At 43.4% G+C, this 19,185-nt stretch overlaps 1 protein-coding gene across 1 annotated transcript in view; it reads right to left on the bottom strand.

The window, feature by feature from the left end:
• Positions 1-19,185, bottom strand: part of LACTB (lactamase beta) — a gene marked incomplete at its 5' end in the record, with an annotated part of 32,526 nt that overhangs the window by 3,792 nt on the left and 9,549 nt on the right. The window lies entirely within an intron of this gene.

Below are 19,185 nucleotides of genomic sequence, written 5' to 3' on the forward strand. Positions count from 1 at the left end.
ATCCCACAGTTCCTGCAGTCTCCGCTGCCCATTGGAATTCTGGGTTGAGATCCCAATGCCTGATGGGACTAAAACATTGTCGCGGGTGGTTCTGGGTACATATCGTCAGGCCCCCGTTCCCTCCCTCCCTCCGTGAAAGCAAGAGCAGACAATCGTTTCGCACCTTTTTTCCTGAGTTACCTGTGCAGACACCATACCACGGCAAGCATGGAGCCCGCTCAGGTAACCGTCACCCTATGACTCCTGGGTGCTGGCAGACACGGTACGGCATTGCTACACAGTAGCAGCAACCCCTTGCCTTGTGGCAGCAGACGGTACAGTACGACTGGTAGCCGTCATCGTCATGTCTGAGGTGCTCCTGGCCACGTTGGCTGGGAGCACCTGGACAGACATGGGCGCAGGGACTAAATTTGGAGTGACTTGACCAGGTCATTCTCTTTAGTCCTGCAGTCAGTCCTATTGAACCGTCTTATGGTGAGCAGGCAGGCGATACGGATTGCTAGCAGTCGTACTGTACCATCTTCTGCCAGGCAGGCAAAAGATGAGGATGGCTAGCAGTCGTACTGTACCATCTTCTGCCGAGCAGCCATGAGATGTGGATGGCATGCAGTCCTTCTGCACCGTCTGCTGCCAGCCAAAGATGTAAAAGATAGATGGAGTGGATCAAAACAAGAAATAGACCAGATTTGTTCTGTATTCATTTGCTTACCCCCCTCCCCCATCTAGGGGACTCATTCTTCTAGGTCACACTGCAGTCACTCACAGAGAAGGTGCAGTAAGGTAAATCTAGCCATGTATCAATCAGAGGCCAGGCTAACCTTCCTGTTCCAATAAGAACGATAACTTAGGTGCACCATTTCCTATTGGAACCCTCCGTGAAGTCCTGCCTGAAATACTCCTTGATGTAAAGACACCCCCTTTGTTGATTTTAGCTCCCTGAAGCCAACCCTGTAAGCCGTGTCCTCAGTCGCCCTTCCCTGCGTCAGAGCAACGGCAAACAATCGGGCATGTGAGAGTGCTGTCCAGAGCAGTCACAATGGAGCACTCTGATGGGGCTAAAACATTGTCGCGGGTGGTTCTGGGTACGTATCGTAAGGCCCCCGTTCCCTCCCTCCCTCCCTCCGTGAAAGCAAGAGCAGACAATCGTTTCGCGCCTTTTTTCCTGAGTTACCTGTGCAGACGCCATACCACGGCAAGCATGGAACCCGCTCAGGTAACTGTCACCCTATGACTCCTGGGTGCTGGCAGACGCGGTACGGCTTTGCTACACAGTAGCAGCAACCCATTGCCTTCTGGCAGCAGATGGTGCAGTATGACTGGTAGTCGTCCTCGTCGTGTCCGAGGTGCTCCTGGCCAGGTCGGCTGGGAGCGCCTGGGCAGACATGGGCGCAGGGACTAAATTTGGAGTGACTTGACCAGGTCATTCTCTTTAGTCCTGCAGTCAGTCCTATTGAACCGTCTTATGGTGAGCAGGCAGGCGATACGGATTGCTAGCAGTCGTACTGTACCATCTTCTGCCGGGCAGGCAAGAGATGAGGATGGCTAGCAGTCGTACTGTACCATCTTCTGCCGAGCAGCCATGAGATGTGGATGGCATGCAGTCCTTCTGCACCGTCTGCTGCCAGCCAAAGATGTAAAAGATAGATGGAGTGGATCAAAACAAGAAATAGACCAGATTTGTTTTGTACTCATTTGCCTCCTCCCCTGTCTAGGGGAATCATTCCTCTAGGTCACACTGCAGTCACTCACAGAGAAGGTGCAGCGAGGTAAATCTAGCCATGTATCAATCAGAGGCCAGGCTAACCTCCTTGTTCCAATAAGAACGATAACTTAGGTGCACCATTTCTTATTGGAACCCTCCGTGAAGTCCTGCCTGAAATACTCCTTGATGTAAAGACACCCCCTTTGTTGATTTTAGCTCCCTGAAGCCAACCCTGTAAGCCGTGTCATCAGTCGCCCCTCCCTCCGTCAGAGCAACGGCAGACAATCATTCCGCGCCTTTTTTTCTCTGCGGACGCCATACCAAGGCAAGCATGGAGGCCGCTCAGCTCACTTTGGCAATTAGGAGCACATTAAACACCACACGCATTATCCAGCAGTATATGCAGCACCGGAACCTGGCAAAGTGATACCGGGCGAGGAGGCGACGTCAGCGCAGTCACGTGAGTGATCAGGACATGGACACAGATTTCTCTGAAAGCATAGGCCCTGCCAATGCATGCATCATGGTGCTAATGGGGCAGGTTCATGCTGTGGAACGCCGATTCTGGGCTCGGGAAACAAGCACAGACTGGTGGGACCGCACAGTGTTGCAGGTCTGGGACGATTCCCAGTGGCTGCGAAACTTTCGCATGCGTAGGGGCACTTTCATGGAACTTTGTGACTTGCTTTCCCCTGCCCTGAAGCGCATGAATACCAAGATGAGAGCAGCCCTCACAGTTGAGAAGCGAGTGGCGATAGCCCTGTGGAAGCTTGCAACGCCAGACAGCTACCGGTCAGTTGGGAATCAATTTGGAGTGGGCAAATCTACTGTGGGGGCTGCTGTGATGCAAGTAGCCCACGCAATCAAAGATCTGCTGATATCAAGGGTAGTGACCCTGGGAAATGTGCAGGTCATAGTGGATGGCTTTGCTGCAATGGGATTCCCTAACTGTGGTGGGGCCATAGACGGAACCCATATCCCTATCTTGGCACCGGAGCACCAAGCCGCCGAGTACATAAACAGCAAGGGGTACTTTTCAATAGTGCTGCAAGCTCTGGTGGATCACAAGGGACGTTTCACCAACATCAACGTGGGATGGCCGGGAAAGGTGCATGACGCTCGCATCTTCAGGAACTCTGGTCTGTTTCAAAAGCTGCAGGAAGGGACTTTATTCCCAGACCAGAAAATAACTGTTGGGGATGTTGAAATGCCTATATGTATCCTTGGGGACCCAGCTTACCCCTTAATGCCATGGCTCATGAAGCCGTACACAGGCAGCCTGGACAGTAGTCAGGAGCTGTTCAACTACAGGCTGAGCAAGTGCAGAATGGTGGTAGAATGTGCATTTGGACGTTTAAAGGCGCGCTGGCGCAGTTTACTGACTCGCTTAGACCTCAGCGAAACCAATATTCCCACTGTTATTACTGCTTGCTGTGTGCTCCACAATATCTGTGAGAGTAAGGGGGAGACGTTTATGGCGGGGTGGGAGGTTGAGGCGAATCGCCTGGCTGCTGGTTATGCGCAGCCAGACACCAGGGCGGTTAGAAGAGCACAGGAGGGCGTGGTACGCATCAGAGAAGCTTTGAAAACCAGTTTCATGACTGGCCAGGCTACGGTGTGAAAGTTCTGTTTGTTTCTCCTTGATGAAACCCCCCGCCCCTTGGTTCACTTTACTTCCCTGTAAGCTAACCACCCGCCCCTCCTCCCTTCAATCACCGCTTGCAGAGGCAATAAAGTCATTGTTGCTTCACATTCATGCATTCTTTATTCATTCATCACACAAATAGGGGGATGACTACCAAGGTAGCCCAGGAGGGGTGGTGGAGGAGGGAAGGAAAATGCCACACAGCACTTTAAAAGTTTACAACTTTAAAATTTATTGAATGACAGCCTTTTTTTTTTGGGCAATCCTCTGTGGTGGAGTGGCTGGTTGGCCGGAGGCCCCCCAACCGCGTTCTTGGGCGTCTGGGTGTGGAGGCTATGGAACTTGGGAAGGAGGGCGGTTGGTTACAGAGGGGCTGCAGTGGCAGTCTGTGCTCCAGCTGCCTTTGCTGCAGCTCAACCATACACTGGAGCATACTGGTTTGGTCCTGCAGCAGCCTCAGCATTGAATCCTGCCTCCTCTCATCACGCTGCCGCCACATTTGAGCTTCAGCCCTGTCTTCAGCCCGCCACTTACTCTCTTCAGCCCGCCACCTCTCCTCCCGGTCATTTTGTGCTTTCCTGCACTCTGACATTATTTGCCTCCACGCATTCGTCTGTGCTCTGTCAGTGTGGGAGGATAGCATGAGCTCGGAGAACATTTCATCGCGAGTGCGTTTTTTTTCTTCTTTCTAAGCTTCACTAGCCTCTGGGAAGGAGAAGATCCTGTGATCATTGAAACACATGCAGCTGGTGGAGAAAAAAAAAGGGACAGCGGTATTTAAAAAGACATTTTATAAAACAGTGGCTACACTCTTTCAGGGTAAACCTTGCTGTTAACATTACATACATAGCACATGTGCTTTCGTTACAAGGTCGCATTTTGCCTCCCCCCACCGCGTGACTACCCCCTCAACCTTCCCCCCCTCCCTGTGGCTAACAGCGGGGAACATTTCTGTTTAGCCACAGGCAAACAGCCCAGCAGGAATGGGCTCCTCTGAGTGTCCCCTAAAGAAAAGCACTCTATTTCAACCAGGTGACCATGAATTATATCTCACTCTCCTGAGGATAACACAGAGAGATAAAGAACGGATGTTGTTTGAATGCCAGCAAACATAAACTGCAATGCTTTGTTCTACAATGATTCCCGAGTACGTGTTACTGGCCTGGAGTGGTAAAGTGTCCTACCATTAAGGACACAATAAGGCTGCCCTCCCCAGAAACCTTTTGCAAAGGCTTTAGGACTACATCTAGGAGAACCGCAAATGCCAGGGCAAAGTAATCCTTTCACATGCTTGCTTTTAAACCATGTATAGTATTTTAAAAGGTACACTCACCAGGGTCCAGGAGGCAGCCTTGGGTGGGTTCGGGGGGTACTGGCTCCAGGTCCAGGGTGAGAAACAGTTCCTGGCTGTCGGGAAAAACGGTTTCTCTGCTTGCTTGCTGTGAGCTATCTTCTTCATCCCCAAAACCTGCTTCCGTATTGCCTCCATCTCCATTGAAGGAGTCAAACAACACGGCTGGGGTAGTGGTGGCTGAAACCCCTAAAATGGCATGCAGCTCATCATAGAAGCGGCATGTTCGGGGCTCTGACCCGGAGCGGCCGTTCGCCTCTCTGGTTTTCTGGTAGGCTTGCCTCAGCTCCTTAAGTTTCACGCGGCACTGCTTCGGGTCCCTGTTATGGCCTCTGTCCTTCATGCCCTGGGAGATTTTGACAAAGGTTTTGGCATTTCAAAAACTGGAACGGAGTTCTGATAGCACGGATTCCTCTCCCCAAACAGCGATCAGATCCCGTACCTCCCGTTCGGTCCATGCTGGAGCTCTTTTGCGATTCTGGGACTCCATCATGGTCACCTGTGCTGATGAGCTCTGCATGGTCACCTGCAGCTTGCCACGCTGGCCAAACAGGAAATGAGATTCAAAAGTTCACGGTTCTTTTCCTGTCTACCTGGCCAGTGCATCTGAGTTGAGAGTGCAGTCCAGAGCGGTCACAATGGAGCACTCTGGGATAGCTCCCGGAGGCCAATACCATCGAATTGTGTCCACAGTACCCCAAATTCGAGCCGGCAAGTCGATTTAAGCGCTAATCCACTTGTCAGGGGTGGAGTAAGGAAATCGATTTTAAGAGCCCTTTAAGTCGAAATAAAGGGCTTCATTGTGTGGACGGGTGCAGGTTTACATCGATTTAACGCTGCTAAATTCGACGTAAAGTCCTAGTGTAGACCAGGGCACAGAGAGTTATAAAGTTATCGATTAAAAGCAATTCCTGAATAGCACTAGCCAGAGAGTTAGCCAGCTGCAAACAGAAGCAGTTGCAGCAGGTATTCAGCCACAGTGGAAGACCATCAGACTCCTTGCAGCAGTTTGTACTCTAGACATTCTCTTTCCGGTGCTGATTGTTTGCTCCAACCCTCCGCACCCATGCCTCCCTCCACCTGCCTTCCATGTTCCTTTTATCCTTCCCAGCAATTTTCTCCTCCCTTCCTTTGCATTTCCATTTAACTGATCTCCTAACAAATCCCCAACAAAACATTTAAAGAAACCCAATCCCTTCACCGCTCTCCCCCTCAAAAAATCATGGCACTAATAAGATGTTTTCAAACCATCCCTGTTCATTTGTACTTTATATCCCTTTCCCTAATACTTCTTCAGTCTTGTCTATTTAGGTTGTAAGCTCGCTAAGAGGAACCATCCCTCTAGGTATGTGCAGTGAGTGCCTAGCACAAACTGTTCTCAGTTAGCCTCTAAGTTCTATTGTAATACAAATAAATAATAAGAATTTAAACCTAGAACTTTAAACAGAGCTTAAAGCCTACTGTAAAAGCCAAGACATAGAAGCAACAAGGGGATTTGGAAATAGCCCTGTGAGTAAATGTTACTCTGTTACCCAGGGTTTTCAGAACCCAAAGCAGTGGTAACTTAACTGTTTCACTCCAGGCGGCATCAGAAATAAATCAATGGGAACACAGTGCTTCCGGCTGATGAAAGACTAATACAATTAAGGATGCTCTTATCTAAAACTATAATTTATTAGATTAAATCACACAGAGACATAAGTAATAGGTTTAGAACATCCCAAATAATTACCTAGAATCTGAGATGGTACTGAGTAATTAAATAGTGGTCTGCAATGGCTAGTAGCTTCCCCGCCAAGGAGCATGGTATCAGGAAAAAGTCTTTCAGGATAGCTTCGGAGAACTGCTCCAAAGTACACTATTATCTAATCTTTTTATAACTAACTTTTATAAAACACGTAACCCATAGTGACCCCTACTGGGTCATCACCTCTTCTAACTTCAATAAATTACTCATCCACAAACATTCCTAACAATGTTAGTCATAATAAGCTTTTATATCAAAGGTGCCCAAACTCAAGATCTCCATCCACTTATTTTCTTTCAGTCAATTTGTTGACTCTTTTCTTCTCCCCTCCTCCCATTCCGATTAGCAGAAACTGCAAGCCTGCAGCTAGTTTTGACTTTGCCTCCAGAAGCCCTACTTGTTCAAATTAATCCTCAACTATGTGGTGTTGTATTTTATTAATTCATGGTGGCTGAATGCACACAATAAGGTTGCAAATTAGCTTGATCAAAATCTGGGGTACACCCCCCCCAAATTTGGGGCAACATTTTAGCTTTTTTTCTTACACAACCTCTTATCAGAAAAGGAAATTAACCTATCAGACATGTAGGCATTTTCTAGCCTGCTGGGAAAAGCAAAACAGAGCTAGAAAGGCTGTTTTTGAGGGTGTCACAAGATTTTCCTGCCCGAAGACTACAGACCAGACAACCTCATGACTAAACATCCCCCAAAATGAGCATGTGGAAGCAGATCTGAATGTGACCCCCTTCACATTCACACCCCCAAGGATTGAGACTAGAGTCTGAACTCATCCATGAGAATGCATAGACCAAAATGTCCAGTGGCCACCTCGGGCAATACAAGTATCCACAGAGAGTTTTACAGGTTATGTGCAAATGGACTGAACTGAACTCCTAATTTTTTAGCAGTTTGTACGGATTGCCCCCACTGATCAGTTGTTGAATGGTTTGAAATGCCCCACACCTCCCATCTGAACGCTCCATTCTGGTTTCTTCTCTTTTTAAGGTCCATGAGATTCCTCCCCATAGTACTGGGCCAGCTCTGGCTGATACTACACCCCAGCGTGCTCAATTCTTGAGATAGAGTGGGTGAGGTAATGTCTTTTTTCCTGGGACTGATTCAGCTACAACACAGCATACAATTCTTGTCATGTTAATACTACCACAGAACCAGCAGAGGGGATCAGGTACGTACTTTTTTAAGCTGTATGATATGGTTCTGACAAGTTACTTTTACAGCAGAAGAAAAAGAAATTAATTACATATAAAAAGATGATTTATTGCAAAACTAAAGAACAATGGGAAAGGGCACTGTTACACAAATTCAGGAGGCAGAGAACCAAAAAAAAAAAAAAAAAAAAAATTAATTAGTTCGATCTGCTGCTCTTTTTCAGTCTCATTATAGGGCTATTCAGAGTATACTGCTAAGATCAAAGAATTAGGTGACCTACACCTAAAACTTAGGTCGACTGAGTTATGTCCATCAGGGATGTAAACAATTCACACCCCTGAGAGACATAGTTAAACTGACCTATGCCCCGGTGTAGACACTGCTAGGTTGATGGAAGAATTCTTCCATTGACCAAGCTACCACTTCGTGAGGGGGTGGATCTACTACAGCGATGTAAAAAACCCTTCCACTGCTGTACCAAGTGTCTACTCTACAGCTCTAGAACGGTGCAATGGCAGTGCTGCAGCTGTGTCACTGTAATGCTTGTAGTGTAGACTTCCCTTAGAGAAATAAGGGATGTGACAGAATCATTAGGTTACCCAATGCATCTCCCTTGCCAGTGCAGGACTGCTCCTCAGACTATGTTCACTAGCATTTTGCCTAGCTTTAAGTGTTTCAGGTGATAGGGCTCCCACCAGTTCCTTTGGGAGACTGTTCTATAGCCTAATGTAATTGTCTTAACTGGTTTAACCAACAGCAGCCACAAACCAGAGGAAAGCAACAGGAAACCTTCTGTACTTTTTCTGACAAGAAGTATTACTTCAGAACAAAGCCAAAGCGATCCACATACAATGCTGGACAGGTGAGACACCTCCCACCGCAGGCCAGAAGGCACAACAAATAATACTGGGGGGAAGCTCCAACCACTAAGAGTACAGGCTGTAGTTATGATGGTGCTGCATCAAGTTCTTTGGGAAATACTGTGCCTGATGTCTGCACCAAAGAAAATGAATGACCTGAACTTTCATAAATGAATCAGAGAAGGAACACAGAATGTGACAGTGTGTATGAAGGGAACCTCTCCATTGTGACCAAAGAATTGGAAAGATGTAAGATGGAATACGTGGAATCTCAATGCTATGTTGGAAAGGTAAGAATCATTTCATGCTGATGGATATCCGATACGCAGTGGATTACTCAGGATCCAGTGAGAGAAAATGGGGTCACATTAATCTCATCGAAGGAAACATCCAAGTGTGCGCTTGAATATAATCCACTCAGTGAAAGAATCATTAAAATTTGTCTTTGAGCAAAGCCAGTCGGTCTTTCCATCAAACAGGTTTACACCCCTACACAAGTTGAAGACAATGTGATTAATGAATTCCATCAAGGACTCAACACTCACTAAAAACATCGAGTAAAGATATCACCCTTGTAACTAGGGACTTGAATGTGAGCAATGGAGCTGTAGGCTCTCAAAGAAGTACAGGGAAACAATGGTCTGGGTTCACAAGTGAGAAAGGATGACATTTAGCTGAATTCTGCTGCTCTAATCTAGTGGTTCGCAACCTGTCCAAACTACTGTACCCCTTTCAGGAGTCTGATTTGTCTTGTGTACCCCCAAGTTACTCCTCACTTAAAAACATACAAACTCTGACATAAAAATACAGAAGTCACAACATACAGTTACTGAAAAATTGCTTATTTTCTCATTTTTACCATATAATTATAAAATAAATCAACTGGAATATAAATATTGTACTTACATTTCAGAATATATTATACAGAGCAGTATAAACAAATAATTGTCTATGAAATTTTAGTTTGTACGGACTTCGCTAATGCTTTTTATGTAGCCTGTTGTAAAACTAGGCAAATATCTAGATGAACTAATGTAACCCAGAAGACATCCTGGCTGAGAACCACTGCTCTAATCATCTGGTCATTACAAAAACTATCCTCACCCAGCATCCTAGATGTTTGTACACATGGAAGTCACCTGATGGCAAGACAAAGAACTAAATCAGCTGTTTAATGATACAGCAACACTGAGTGTGGGCTGTGGGTCAGATTATCAGCTATTAGCCTCAAACAAAATTAAAACTACAAAAGACACCTCTTAACCAACCTCAGATATGCTGATGGTATGATACTCTTTGCTACAATCACCAATGCAATGAAACAAATGTAAAAAGAATTAGTAAGGAATACAGACTATTCCTGAATGCAACAAAAACAAAATTATGTACATTGACATGATGACTAAGAAAAACAGGATGGAAGAAGACATCTTGATTAACACAAAGCTGTAGCGGCAGCAGATTAATTTAATTAACTGAGATCATATATATCCAGCCAACGAGGCTGTTCCAAAGAAATCAGAAGACAACCAGGGATCACTTGCTCAGCTATGGCCTCCCTTAAGAAAGTATTGAAAAACTGTGGCATCTTGAAATGTACAAAAGTGTGACTAGTGAAAAACCTTAATTTATTCCATAGCGATTTATGGGTGTGAATCATGGAAAGTTAATATTGCTGATAGGAAGAAAATAAAAGCTTTGAAAAAGCTGGGAAAGACTCTTGTATATCTCCTGGATGGGAAAAAAGATGAATGCAGGTGTTAGAAGTATTACTGGAGAAAAGCAGACCCTGATGTTGGAAATTAACATGCAATCTTATGGATTTTGGTCTTATTAAGCATAGAGATGGAAATAACCTTGAGAAAAAATTAAGGGAGGAATGGTGGAGGATCATCATAGCATGGGACAACCAGTGAGGAAATGGTGGATGGTCTGTGGCTGATTATGGGAAGGTTAGCTACTGAGTGCTCAAAATTAGTGCTGGACCATGAAGGTTTAAGGCAGGGCTAGTCAATAGGTGGATCACCAGTAGGGTTGCCAGTCCTCCAGGAACGGCCTGAAGTCTCCAGGAATTAAAGATTAATCTTTAAAGACTGTCATGTGATGAAATCTCTAGGAATATACCCAACCAAAATTGGCAACCCTAACTGCCTGCCACTTTTGAACAGATCCTGAAATCTTTTTATCTACTTGTCATCATTATTGTTGTTGTTTTTATTATTTTCTCTGAAGCCTGGACCTTGCCTATACCTTGATCAAGAAATTTGGACCTTGACAAAAAATAAATTGACTACCCCTAGCTTTAGGAAATCCTGCTACAATGTCATTGATATTCAGACATGAATAAATCAGTTTACTTATTAGTGTAACTGTCTGAATGTTTACCATTCAACCCAAGTTTCTCCTTTCTCCATTTGATCCTGTTTCTCCGAGTGCCACCCTATCAAGGTAATGGGACTTTGTTCATTCCACTGTAGGCCATCTGTAAACAGGAGGTATTCCAGAACCACTTCTTAAGACATGCAACGATCTTGCACAAGATGACGACTTTGGAAATCACCACTGAGAACTGCAAACTGGGATGATCTATCAGCAACAATGGAAAAGAGCCACTGTTGAACTGTGTCTCAATAACTCAAATATTTAATTGGATTATTTTACATAATATATGAGAGGTGTAGGGTAACTAAGAAATGAACTAAGAACTGATTTAAGCTTTGCCACAGACTTCTTATGGCATTTAACGGCTCTAACTTTCCTTATCTATAGTGGTGATAATACCTCTCAGAGGTTTTCCAGTTTACTTCAGTGCTATTGAATTAGATCATAAACATCATGAAATAAGCCACAGGGTGGCAGTGTTTTATAGTTTGAGAGCTATCACTACGCTTTATAGTTTAGCTTCCAAGGATAATTTCAACAAGGGGCCCTGAATTTTGTCTAGCATTAAATAGTCCCTAGGACAAACCGAATACCCCCAATTACATTTCTCCTCTCCCCCAACAATATTTATTTCAGCTTATGAAAGGTTAAAAAAGGACCCTAAAACTGGGCACTCTTGATACAGTTTACAAAATCATTAGTTGCTAATTCCACAACAGCATAACAACTCAACTCCATATAAACTCAGAGAACTCTCCAGCCTTCTCTTTTGCAAAACCACACACACACACACACACCTCTCCTTAGAGAACTGAAATGTCTCATTTATCTCCTTTATGCATAGTTATACATGTTGGAGCACTTGTCCTTCATTAACGTTACAGACAATGATGTTACCACTTCATGATTTTGTTGCTGGTCTTATGATATTGTTTGCTGGTTTGGCTGATTTTGTTCCTGGTTTTATGATATTTGGTGCTCCTCTTAAAGCCCCAGGGCCTTGAATCATGATTACACAAGACAGCTTTCATTTAAAAGCAAAGGTAGTTTCTAGCCCTCATGACTGCAGAGAAAAGCTTGAATACACAAACCCTAAAAACCTCAAAAATCCAGAAGGCAAGTAAAGTACCCCCATTTTTTTTTTTAAAAAAATCTCATGAGTTTGGGGGGAGAGGGGCCTGACTCATGTTTTTTGAACGCTTGAAGTTCACAATATTATAACAGCAGTGAACTTTCTTATTTTGGTTTTTTATCCAACCTAATACACCTGAATGATAACAATAACCCATTAGCTCTTAGAAATATCATTTGTTGCCTGTAGTACTCACTGTAAGCAGTGACATAACTGCATAACAAAACATGACTCGCGACTATGTTGGAATTGTATCATGATCATTCTGCTTATACAGAATCTTGGATTGAGCAAAATGAATTCAAACAAAACTATGAAGTTTAAGATGCGTTTTAGACAGACCCATTTTGAAAATATATTTTCTTTTAAACATTCTAAACTATGAATAATATAGTAGAGATCATTTGTTACAATTCAGGATACTGCACCTTAAAAAAAAAAGTTAGAGTGGGAATTTTTCTCCAGAATCTAAAAATTAAATCTTGGGTTTAAAGATTTTTTTTTTAAAACAGTTCCCCAGAATTCATGTGGGCCCTCCCCAGATTTAGACTTTCTAGCTGCAGAACTATTCAGCTAGCTGAGGGTACACGAGTTAAACAAGAAAATACACCAAACTATTTTTAACACAGAGCTGTTCTTCAGGTCTGTGAAGGACACTCAGGCCTGGTCTACACTACAGAGTTAGGTCAACGCAAGAAAGCTTCCACTGACCCAACTCTGTAAGCGTCTACACTAAAACGTCGCTCCTGCCAATGTATTTTGCCCACTATGCCAACTTAACTCCACCCCTGCGAGAGGTGTAGCTCTTAGGTTTACATAGTTAGGGCGACAGTATCAGTGCAGACACTGCGTTAGTTAGACTTTAGTGGCTTCCAGGTGGTGTCCCACAATGACCCATGCGACCGATCTTGTCACTGTTTTGAACTCCACTGCCCTGTGGCCAGATATGTAGGTACATGCTCCTCCCCTTTTAAAGCCCCATGAATTTTTGAACTTCCATTTCCTGTTTGCTCAGCCATGGAGAGCTCACAGAGCAACTACTCAGTTGACCATGCCTGCTCCACGTCTTGCCAGGATTACACAGGAAGCGGTGTATCTCCTGGGTCTGTAAGAAGCAGCAGCTGTGCAGGGACAGCTCTGATCCAGATGCAGAAACGTCAATATCTACTAGCAGATCGTTCAGACAGAGGAGACAGGCTACAACAGGCACACACAGTGGTGCTGCGTGAAAGTCAAAGAGCTGCAGCAGGCATACCAGAAGGCAAGGGAGGCTAACAGTTGCTCAGGTGCACAGCTGCAGACATGCCACTTTTACAAGGAGCTGCATGCCATCCTCTGAAGCAACACCCACCCCCCTCCCTGTCCCCCCCAAGGGACCTGTGGATACTTTGGAGGACTCAGTCACAGGCCACCAGAGTGAACCCTGAGGATGTGTTTGACTCTAGAGCAGTCAAGCCAGTCCCTAGAGTCCAGCACAGGCAAGCCTGATGAAGGGGAAGGAACCTCTGGTTAAGTATGTACTTTGCTTTGATCTTGCAGGGACACATCTGTTCATTTACTCTTTTTTTAATCAGGCAAGAAGAGGCAGTGAAATAACCGATAGCAACTCCACCTCTATCTGCTTCTCATTCCTCCATACAGAGGGGTGCCTGAAGAATGATTTGTGTGCACCGGGATGTCCTGTGAACCCTCCAGAGAGATTTTGAGGAAACTTTCCTGAAGGTAGTTTGCAATCTTCCGCTGAAAGTTTCTAGGGATAGCCGCCTTATTTCTTCCACCACGGTAGGACACTTTCCCATACCATTCAGCAATTCCTTCAGCAGGCACCACTGCAACACACTGGCAAGCAGCATATATGGACGTGGTCTGCAGTCAGATGCATGCAGGAGTAGTTCCCTTTCAGCCTCCATTACCCTCAAGAGTGAGGGATCAGCTAAAACCACCACTGTCTATGGAAAACTATGCCAGTATTCAGTTCAATTGCCCTATCCACATTTACCCCTTTCTTCCCCGGGCTGTACTCACCATGGCTAGGACTGCTGCCATGCTCTATGAATCCCAAGCAGAAGTGATAATGTAGCGCTTGTAACCTGTATAGATCAAGGGTAGTGAATACTTTCACAATAGGACCTCTGTGCATTGTATTTTTTGCTGCTGTCGAGGTGTCCAATGTACGACTTCATAAGCCACAGGACTATGGAGAACACTGGGTCTCCCAGGATCACTACTGACATTTCAACATCCCCAATGGTAATCCTCTGGTTTGGAAAGAAAATCCCTACTTTCAGCTTTCTGAATAGGCATGTGTTCTTAAAGATGCGTGCGTCATACACCTTCCCTTACCATCCCGCATTGATGGCGGTAAAATGCCCCCAATGATCCACCAGCACTTCCAAAACCAAATAAAAGTAGCCCTTTCTATTGATGTACTCTGTGGCAAGGTGGTCTGCTGCCGCAATAGGGATATGCATGCCGTCTATCCCCCTACTGCAGTTCAGGAACTCCATTGCTGCAAAACCACCCACTATGTCCTGCACATTGCCCAGAATCACATTCTTTCATAGTAGGATGTGATTAAAGGCCCTGCACACTTGCATCACAGTGACCCCCACAGTGGATTTCCCAACTCAAAACTGATTCCCAATTGATCAGTAGCAATCTGGCATTGCAACTTCCACACAGTGATTGCCACTCGCTTCTTCACTGTGAGCGCAGCTCTCATTTTGGAGTCGCTGAACCAGAGGGCTTGGACGAGCTCCACACACAGTTTCAGGAACGTGGCCTTATGCATCCGAAAATTCTGCAATCACTGCTCGTCATCCTATACCTGCAACTATGCGATCCCATCCGTTAGTGCTTGTTTCTCGGGCCCAGACTGCTGCTGCACCATCTGGCCAACAACCATCTTGAACTGTTTCTTTCCATGGCGCACAGCAAGCCAGCCTGCATGGAATCATCATCTTCCCCACGGCCCTGCATATATACTGCAGAATCAGGTGCGTTGTGTTCACAATCCTCATTACAATAGTGCAGAGCTGTGCAGGATCCATGCTTCTCACAGAGATGGCAGACACATGGATTTGCACGGCTTTTGAAAAAGGCATAAAATGTTACAGGATGCAGATAAAATTATGGGATGGAGAAAACTGCATCATGGGATGTTGAAACCATGTTCCCAGTCACGCCTGTGTGACTTGTTTGCCCCCTGAGGCATTACAAACCCTTCCCAAAACACCCTGAGCTAGATAGTGGTGAATTGCACAGCTGAATACCTATCCAGGGTGCACTGCTGCCTGCATCGATGCAAGTGAGGACAGACACTGCCGACACAAGGACTACAATGTGGACATGCAAAGGGGATTTAATTACTATGGCGGCTCAGCGTTTTACATGAATTACCTCTGCTTTCTGTTTCAGTACTCAGTGAAATTGTCTTGGTTTCTAAACAAACAAACAAAGTCAGGGCAGAGCTGAGCTTGCCTGCTCACCAAGTTGACTCACTACTGGTGAGATCACTTGCAAAACAGTATTTTTCACACTTTTGGAAAAAAGACTTAACCAGCCAGCCAGGAAAAAGATTATGAAAACACAGGCAATAGAAAATGACAATGATAAAATAATAAAGTTACTAAAATGAAATAAAAAAGGGACAAGAAAAAGTGGAAGGGAAGGAAAGGAAGAGAAAAGAGAGCTTAGGAAGACATTTCAAATTAACTAACTTTCACTTTGAATAGTTGAATGTGGACTTGGAAGCGAAAATAGTTGTGCAGATGAAGTAGTTTCCAGCAAAGCTGGGAATACAGGGGCCAAGAAGGAACAAATCTAAGGAGAAGAATCAAATAAATTCTTTCACAGTTTAAGTGGAAAAAATGGAGCCCACATTTTGGCATAAAACCCCCACCCTCTAAGTAAAAACAGAGGCTTCTTAGTTGACTAGCCTTACCAGTTCTTATACTTTACCCTGCAAAGCCCTGTCTAGTGGTCTGCAGAATGAAATATTTTGCAAGTCAATAATAATAGGGCCTTGGGGTACTGAGAAGGGTGCTAAACTACTAAAGAGAGGGAAGCTCTCTTATAAAGAGATCAGCAGAATAAAGAGATTGGAAAAATCCTGGTTTAACTTTAGAAGACAGCCATAGTACTATTGATCAGATGCAAAAACTTATCTACATGTAAAATTACCTGGGGTTGAAAAGAAAAAATGGTTGGCTAAGGCTTGCATTCACCCACCCTTCCCCACAATACTAGATATGCACAGTTACCTTATGTTTTGTCAACTCAAAAACTAAAGTCTCATCACAAGCGCCCCAAAAAAATACACTAGAACGAAGGGCCTGATCTCGCCAGTTGCTAACCAACCTGCTACCCTCAAAGTGCTCAGCTGGAGTTGCAGCATGCTCAGCAACTGGCAAGATCAGCCCATTATAACTACATTCATGATCGCAGCGGCTCACTGAGTTACAGTTAATTTGCCACTACTATACTGACGCTTAGCCAAGCACATCTTTTAGGAAAGAACTTGCTTTATATTTTACTACACCTTGAGAACCGATGGAAGTTACTTAAGCAAGTGAAATAAGTGAGTTTCCCAAGAACAGATAAATTGGCCATGCAGTGTGACCAATTTCCTTAACACATTATTTTCTCCTCCTCCATCAAAGCAATGAAATACATTAGGAAAAATAATGTAATTTTCATAAACTGAGCAATAGGAGCATTGCCACATACACATACAACCACCAGCTGCTGATGTGATTATGGTTATTATCTATATTATTTTATCACTGTCTGCAATTTGTTCTAATGTGCATTTGTAAAGGGGCTGCAAAATTCAGATCACAATATTGTAAATTAAAAAAAACAAACAACTAATGTCTGAAGCAGTAATACCAATACACTAGTCCATGTATACACATTTAAATTAAGGATGTAATGAACTTTTATAAATCTTGAACTTGAATTACTTATCTTTTCATAGGAGTACTATTTCCACTGCTTTAGAGTTAACAAAAAAAAAGTTAACTTGAATAACCATTCTCCATTAAGAACACAAAGTATTTTTTCCAACACAGGAAATCTGAAAGCTGGATATCAAACGCAGATACCCATGAGGTTTTTCTATAATCTGCTCATGATACTCAGTTAGAAACCTCGTCCCGTGCCAAAATTTAACAGCTGAGTCAACAAACCTCAAGTTCAGTGCTTGTGGCTGATTTTTGTAACTAGGTAACTCAGTAAAATAAGATTGGTGAGGGAAGCAGCAAGAACGACGCTAACCCATTAAATACGAACTCATACAAATTCCTCCTTAATGTTCTTGAAAGCTACCAAAATGGCAAACTATTAAAAGGTTCTTTTAGATACGGATATTTATAAGTGTTCTGGTGCTCTCATTGGCATTTAAAGAGTCTAATTTATAAATAACTCTGGAATAGTATAGGAAGATTATACAATTACTGTTCTATGAAACATTTTGGAACAGTAGCACATTGTGGTGTCTGCATACTTTAAAATTAAACCCCTCAATTTTTTTTTTCAGTTTAAGCAATACTGTAATCAAAGATTTTGTAAACTTAAATCCATAAGTATTTTCTCAACTATAATGGATTTTGAGTCTAAAAAGAAATTTATTTTCTTTATAACTGTTGTTCAAGTTCTATGAACATACTCTCCCCTCAGTGCATATAACTGAAGCCTGATAAAGAACTTGAAATCATTCTTTATGATGTGTAGGTTCAAGTGACATAGGCAGATTAAAGAAGATTTCAAATAAATGAAAGAAGATGAGATTCAAGAAATCTCCTAACGTACATTTTTGGAGAGCAATTAAAATGAACGATTAAAGAAATAGATGCAACTATCTCCACTATAACAAGATTTTATTGTTTCTACTCTTATTATAGAAATAATTGTAGCAGTATTTTGGGGGTTGTTATATCCTTATTTTCCCTTCACTTCCTCACCCAACTGAACTAAACAAATGTGAATTTCAGAATTCCTACCTCTCCCTTCTTAAAATATATACTCTCACAATAGGAAACAAGTGTGATCAATCCTTAAACATTAGGACTTGAAAATAAATTTGAACTTATGGAATCAATATCGTAATACTAGGGCAGCAATTAATCACAGTTAACTCACGTGATTAACTCAAAAAAATTAACTGCAATAAAAATTAATTGCAGTTTTAATCGCACTGTTAAACAATAGAATACCAATTGAAATTTATTCAATATTTTTGATGTTTTTCTACATTTTCAAATATATTGATTTCAATTACAACACAGAATACAAAGTGTACAGTGCTCACTTTATATTTATTTTTATCAAATATTTGCACTGTAAAAAATGATAAAACAGTATTTTTCAATTCACCTCATACAAGGACCGTAGTGCAATCTCCACTGTGAAAGCGCAACTTACAAATGTAGACTTTGTTACATAACTGCACTAAAACAATGTAAAACTTGAGAGCCTACAAGTCCACTCCGTCCTACGTCCTGTGCAGCCAATCGTTAAGAGAAACAAGTTTGTTTACATTTATGGGAGATAATGCTTCTTATTTACAATGTCACCTGAAAGTGAGACCAGATATTCGCATGACACTTTTGTAGCTGGCATTGCAAGGTATTTATGTGCCAGATAAGCTAAACATTTGTGTGCCCTTTCATGCTTTGGCCACCATTCCAGAGGACATGCTTCCATATTGATGACACTCATTTAAAAAAAAAAAAAAAGTGTTAATTAAATTTGTGACTGAACTCCTTGGGGGAGAATTGTATGTCTCCTGCTCAGTGTTGTACCCGCATTCTGCCATATATTCCATGTTATAGCAGTCTTGGATGATGACCCAGCACATGCTGTTTGTTTTAAGAACACTTTCACAGCAGATTTGACAAAACGCAAAGAAGGTACCAATGTGAGATTTCTAACGATAGCTACAGCACTCGACCCACGGTTTAAGACTCTGAAGTGCCTTCCAAAATCTGAGAGTGATGTGGTGTGGGGCATGCTTTCAGATGTCTTAAAAGACCAACACTCCGATGCGAGAACTACAGAACCCAAACTACCAAAAAAGAAAATCAACTTTCTGCTGGTGACATCTGAGTCAGAAGATGAAAATGAACATGCATTGGTCTGCTCTGCTTTGGATCGTTATCGAGCAGAACCCATCATCAGCATGAATGCATGTCCTC

This window comes from Lepidochelys olivacea (genome assembly GCF_965140295.1).
Source record: "Lepidochelys olivacea isolate rLepOli2 genome assembly, chromosome: 10".
Classification (NCBI taxonomy): Eukaryota; Metazoa; Chordata; order Testudines; family Cheloniidae; genus Lepidochelys; species Lepidochelys olivacea.